A 7,539-nucleotide genomic window follows, 5' to 3' on the forward strand; every position below is an offset into this window, starting at 1 on the left:
AAAATTATTCTTAAGATTGGACAAATTGGGATCAAAGATCGGACAAAAATTAAAACTCTTATTCCTCACTAAACCATGGAATAATTTTTTGTCCTCTCCATAAGTTGTCTAAAATATTAAAATAATATTTTATTCAGCAAACATCGTAAAAGACAAAATTTGTTCAATACCTTAAATATGTCTCTTGTGTTGTTCTATTTTGTATTGTTTTGTCCAGTATTTACATTTTGCAGATCAATTAGACTCTATTATTATTGACATTAATATTAATTTATAATGTTGCTAGAACATGGATAGTACTATTTGTGAAGATTTTCTTAAAAACATTAAGTGTTGTGGCAAGTGTGTCAGGTGAGTTAAGTCCTATATTATTTATAAAAGTATAAGTTAGATACTTTATAAGTGAGATGATTTATAAACTTAATGTTTTAATATTTTGGGTTAAGATGTGATTTTCAACTCACTTGTACTGTTGCTCTGACTCCAATGCGAATGATCCTCATAGTTGTCCCCTCATGACCCTCCATTAAATAAGATAAGGTGACATTTTTATTAATTTTTATTAATTTAAGTGGTGCTAATAAGTATTTTGGTTAATTATGATGTTGTCCCTATTCATAAATTTCTCAAATTTCATTTTTGATCGATATAAAAAAATTTAACAAGTTTTGGTCCTCAAATATTTTCTATCATGATTTTTGGTCCCCGCTTATATCGTTCAAAATTTAAAATAAAAAAATTGCGGTCATGTTTGATACATTATATAAATCTCGCTTACAAAAGATTAATTTTTTTTAATAAGGGATGAATTAAATATGAATTTTTTTAGTTTCTTACGCATAAAAATTCATAAATAATTCATCTTTTATTAAAAAATTCTAAATTTTTGTAGGAGAGATTCTTAAAGTATTATAAACATGAATACAAAAAATTATTAATGACAGGAATAAAATGTAGAATAATTATAATTACAAACAGACAACATATAACTTCAAGATCCTATAGACCTCAAATTGAATACTATTTTTTTATTTATAATGTTGCCAATGAAGATCGAATACTATGATGACGATGAAATATACAAATTTTCTCAATTTGAATACTATGATGACAATGAAATATACAAATTTTCTCCTTTGTTCTTGATAAGGGAAAAGCAAACTACTTAATATTTGAAGGAAAAATAACTTATTTTCTCATGTGCTTGATTTTTTTTATTTCTTGACTAAATTCTTATGTGCCTCCTGGTGATTAAAATAACCATGGTTTTATGATAATTATGATCTAATATATCCATCACATGTATACATAATTAGAGCACAACTTAGAAAGATCCGTAAAATAACCATTTGAATTGCAATTAGATCACTAGATTTCAATTAAAAAATTCTTTAGTCATACTCAACCAAAATTTCATATTAAATACTTTCAAAAACATATAGGGGTTAAGAGTACTAATTGATTATTTATTTTTATCTCTTCCTTCCAATGGTCAACAAACGCGCGCACACACATACATACATACGATATTTTTTTCTACTCAACATACATACGATATTAATGAAAGGAAGTTCAATACTAAATATATCAAAGCGATAATTTTTAAAAAAATCACATGCATCACTAAGTATTACTATGGAATCGTTCACATGCAATTCAAAATCTTTTGTCTCTTGTTACGTGCTCGATTCACCTCTTGTGACATTGTCAATGACGATGCTGGATCAACATCAGATTCATCCATCACGCATTGAGTCTTCTTTGTCCGGCCCTGCTTCCTCTGCATGACAGATGAATCAATAGGCCTTACCGCCGCATTAGAAATTTTAGCAATATCAATATGATTCATGGTGGTAGAAGGTAAAACAGGAGGAGGGTTGGTCATAATGACTTGGTTGTTAGATTCATCAACAACTAATTTAGATGAGTCATTGTTGTCATCATCATTAGTGTTTTGTGGTTCATATGGTATGAGAACATCTAATGGTAATAGTGGCTTATCAGGATTGAAAAAATAGGAGGAAATATCATCACACATAGGTGCTTTGATATTTTCAAACAATTCATCCCATTCAGTAGTGTAACAATTTCGATAGGAGGAAAGTGCTTCTGTTACATAAAGGTGATCATAATCTTCAACAATGTCCACCTTTGATTTTGGTGCATGAGGTGGTGGGATTGTCATGTTTTCATATGAACATTTGTTGTTCAACATTTCCCCCCTTCAACTAATTTATGTTATGTGAATGCTTTGAAATGAGTATGCTTGTGTCTTATATAATATTGAACTCTTGCATCACATATCTACAAAAAAAAAATCATTTTTTTATTTTATTTTGGTCAAAATTAAATTATTTTGTACTATTGAGTGTTAATAATTATCATAAATGTTTCTTAAAAAGTGTAATTCTACCCATTAGGCTACCTAACCAATTTTGTTTTTTTATAATAAATGACTAAAAAGTAATTAAGAAAAGTATAATAATTATTCTTTTTAATAATTACCTTGACATCTTAATTAACTAATATAGATATTATTAAATACAATTAACTAAGGAAATATTGACAAGTTCAAAACCAAAAGATTTTTTTTACGGATAAATCCAAAATTAAGAATTAATAAATATATGTTTTCTTAATTTATTTATATATATAAATAAAGGAATACAAATTTTTGAAAATACTTTTCTTACTTTATTTATACCTATATATACAACGGGCAACAAGTTTTGGTCTAAGCATTTCTTTCCGAGTTTAAAGACTACGCACCGTCAATGTAAATTAATTTTACACTGACAACCAATAAGAATGAAGCATTCTTCCATATCATATTATGAAAGTGAGATTTAGTGGGGTGATGTGGCGGAAAACATGGTTGGTATTGGTTGACAATGTAAAATTATTTACACTTTTAGTGCATATTCTTTTTTCTCATTCTTTCCAATATATCCAACATTTAAACTATATTAATTTTTCTAACCATTTCTTTACAAAAAACATGATATGATATTCTATCATGTTTGTTATCTTGTGTGCACCAAATATATGATAGGATAATTGTTATCCTGCTTATATTATGTTATATTATATTTTTATACTATTTTATATCTTATCTTGTCACTATCATATTCTGCACACCAAACAGACGGACTCGTTTGGTGCACATGATATGATAGTGACATGATAGTATATACAACAAGATAATGATATGATATGATATCAGCAGGATAACAGTTATCCTCAGTTATCATATTCTGTGTTTGGTGCACACAGAATAACAACACGTATATGATAAATATTATATCATATTTTAAATACATACTTGCTCATAACAATATGATAAGATACATAACATATTTAAATGACAAAATTATCCTTGTAAAACAATTGTTATTTTTTAAAAATTATATTACGATACTTTGAATTTTATAAATAGAAATATAAATAAGTAGTCAAATAACTTTATAAAATTTTAAATAAAAATCATGAGAAAATAAAAAAATTAAATTTTTTACATGAATCATGATCAAATAAATAACTCAATTATACATGTTAGATAAATAAATATATGATATATCTCATACGTAAATAATAAAACTACCATCGCAAAAGAACTATATTTAATTTGTTATAAAATTTAAATTAATATCCCAATTTTCAAATTTTATAATTATTTTACTTTAAAATATTGTAATTTTAGTAGAATTTTGATTTTTTAGATTATGTAAATTACAAAATTACCCTTGTGAGAAAATCACATATATAATTAAAATTTTATTATTTTATTATTTATTTACTATCAAATTATTTTATTTTTTATATTTTATTAATTTTTTATTTTTTATTTTAAAATATATGTTATAAAATAAATCAGCAATTTTTTTTCTATCCTACTGGTAACCCAGCTCAAATTCAGGATAAAAATTTGAACTAGAGAGACATGATGAGATAAGCTTCAGGATTAACTTATCATATCCTACTGTGTCACCAAACACTGGATTGAGACAGGATATGATACAGTTATCTTATCCTGTCACTTTTAATATTTGATTAATTTTTATTATATTTTTTTGTTGACCATTTTTTTTGGTATAATTTTGTTGACCATATTTAATAATAATTAATAATACCAATTACATTTTTTGACCGAATGTATTATAAAAATCATATAATTTTACATTTATATTTGGACAATTAGACCAAATTAAAAGTATTAATTGTAGTTTTTCTTTTTTTGACTCAATTAATTTTGGTTTTTAGGTTCATTAAAAAATTATTAAATCAGCAAAATAAAATATTATTAAGTAATATCAAATGACAGAGAAAATATACTCATTACAATTTGAACTCAATTAGCAAACCAGTTAACAGGATCGGTCCAAGCAATTAAGAGTAGAGCTGTTAAAAAGGGCCGGACTATCGGGCCGGCCCATTGGCCCTATCTTTTTACATGGGTCGGGCTTCATAAAAAGGGGTCGGGCCTTATTGGGTCAGACTTTTTCATGGGCCGTCATGGGTCGGCCCACAAGCTTTTGGGCCGGCCCCTTAAAGAATTAAAAAAATTATTTAAAAAAATTCTATAATCTTTTATTGTTATATTTTAGTCCTATTTTTATGCATAAATTCATATATAATTTTTTTTATTATTTTTGTTGTTTTATTGTTATTATTTGTGTTTTGTTCCTATCTATAATCTGTTTTATTCCTATTTTCTCGTGCACCCAACATATTTATGAAAATACTCTCGTCCGCTACTTAAATAACATTCACAGGATAGTTCTATATGTCCTGTAACATTCACATGATAGTTCTATATGTCCTGGAACTGGGCAATGCCACCTATAGAATGAGAATGTCCATCCTCTCTCAAGTCCTTTATGGATTTAGAGTTTGGAATAGAGCCGTGGAGCCGCTCTACAGTGATAAAGTCCCATATTGTGTGTTGGCCGATGTTACAATAGCCACATTGACACTTCATGGATAGGGAGGAAGGCTCCGGGGTTTCTTTCTCTTGATGTCAACATAGTAATGAGAGCTGTTTGAATGGATGCCCTTTTTCCCTTGTTGAATGAGCCTAGTATTAATTTATTTTTTGGATAGAAATACTTCTAATATTATTACAGACTAAACAAATAAATCAGTAAATTTTATTGTTTATGATAAACTATTATTATTATTATTATTAAAATAACTTGTACTCCAAATCCATGAGATGATTTAAAAAGTTTAGAGAAAGTAATTATTAGACAAAAAGATGTCTTAGATACCAAATCCAGTTACCAAATAAAAAAAAGAGATACCAAATCCATGAGATGATGGGTTTATATAATGAATGACATTAAATATCATTGTCTTGTTCTTCACCACCATCTTCAATATCACTGTCTTCTTCTTCTTCTTCTTCTTCTTCTTCTTCTTCTTCTTCTTCTTCTTCTTCTTCTTCTTCTTCTTCTTCTTCTTCTTCTTCTTCTTCTTCTTCACCGCCATCTTCAACCGAAGTCCAAGTGAAAGCAGTTATCTGCAAAGTTTGCATAATACTATGAGGTTGTAATTTGAAGAAAGAAACCAATTTATTAAGTCCATATAATATTACTCACACAGCCAACAAGAAAACAAATTGTAAAAAACAATATCTAGTAGTAAATTTGATTTACTTTAATTAACAATATAAGTAGCAGTTTAATTCTCCGCTAGTATTTCTTCAACGGTCAAAATTATTAAATAGATCAACATTTAGCAATTTTTTTCATGTCTAATAGTCAAATGACTATAAATTCTACCTTAAAAGCGAATAAATGGAGTGTCTGGGGTTCGAATCTCAGCTCCTACATAATATATATACGATGTCCTTACTAACTGAGCTAATCTCACATGGACTTGGAGGTAGGGATTATATGCATATGTTATTAACAAGATATATACAAGTGAAATAAAGATAGATAAATCACCAATTGCAAATATTGTATTTAATAGCTCATAAAACAAATGGAGAAAACTTTGTGCATATATACTATGAAACTTTGTGAAATTTTTTTTTTCAAATTATGTAATTAATTTGATCACTTTCAATTTTGTTCATTTGTTGAGCTAAATTTTTTTCACATGTTCTATTCAATAGAGGTAGTTCTATATGAGACACTAGAAATTTGGTGAACACCAGGTTTGGACATTTTATTCAATGGGGGGGGGGGGGGGGGGGGGGGGGGGGGATTACACAAAAATTATGATGTTGGATGCAAGTTTGGAACTGAGGGCCTCAAAGTTGAAAAATAGTCGTTTTCTAACCAGGAGATCATCTTTTGGAAATTCAAGAATGATGTTATTTTTGTTGTTGGGTCTTCATCGGTTCAAAATCTAGTGGATAGGGTGAAACTTTGTTCCTGAAAATAATTTTTAGGTAAAAACTCTAAGAGTCCCTACTCCTTCTATAAATTGGAGGTGCAACCTCGTTTGTGCTGGATTCTATGGGATGGTGAGGATGTGGTGTTTGGGTGATATAGGTTCAGAATGAATTGTACTTCATGGAGTTTCTTTGATCTCTACTCTCTTTTTTAGACGGTCTCTATGGCTTTAGGGGTTGTCGATTTTTTAGAGCTTTTGAAAACTTTTGCTATTTGCTTTTATTGAGTGTTTCTCCCTCTGAGTATCTCTGGTACTTGTTTGTACTTTAATATTTCTTTCCTATTTAATATATATCTATTTGCCATTAAAAAAAAAACCAAAAAACCATCTTAAAAAACTGACTGATAAACAAAGTTACGCATGTAACTCTATGATTCAATCTAATATGAACCTTTAAAAAATTATCTAAAGGTGAACTATTACTATTTTTAATAAAAAATAAATTTTATAATAATAAAAAATATGAAAAACAAATATAATATTTAATTAAGATTTAATAAAAATTGTAAGGTCATCCGGATCATATTGAACGCCTCCCTCTATCCTTAATTATAAACAAAAGTTAACTTTTCAAATTCTTGAATAATTGATGTATGTAGACCTCTATACGTAAATTATATAAAGGGAAAGTGTGTAAACCTGGACAAGTGATTGAGCAATTAACTCTCCATGCACAGCTCCTCCACGAATTATGCCAGTCCTTCCAGCAATTGCAATAGATAGATGGCTGGTCATAGGGTCACCATTTTTAGGAGCAGTGAATAAACCTCCCAAATCAATAATATTATAATCTCCCTGCACATAATCAAGTCTCTGTGTTAATGAGATAATCAATTCATATTGTAAAACATGATGAGTTTTGTGGGAAAAAATTTCGTGCTGTTATAAAATCACACAGTAACACGCTATAATCGGCATGGATTGTTCGCTAAAAAATTAACGGTTGAAATCATTATTATTGAAAAGTCACAGTATTAATTTAAATGGTTCGATCTCAGATTGACGGCCGAGATTGAAAACAGTGTGAAACTGTGGCTATTTATTACAGCAGCCAACCTTAATCCGGTTTTGTGTGTGTTTGTATGTTTACAGAAATTATATATATGAAGTCCAATGTGGCTCCTCGCAAGTCCTACA

Source organism: Trifolium pratense, linkage group LG4, assembly GCF_020283565.1.
Source record: "Trifolium pratense cultivar HEN17-A07 linkage group LG4, ARS_RC_1.1, whole genome shotgun sequence".
Taxonomy (NCBI): Eukaryota; Viridiplantae; Streptophyta; class Magnoliopsida; order Fabales; family Fabaceae; genus Trifolium; species Trifolium pratense.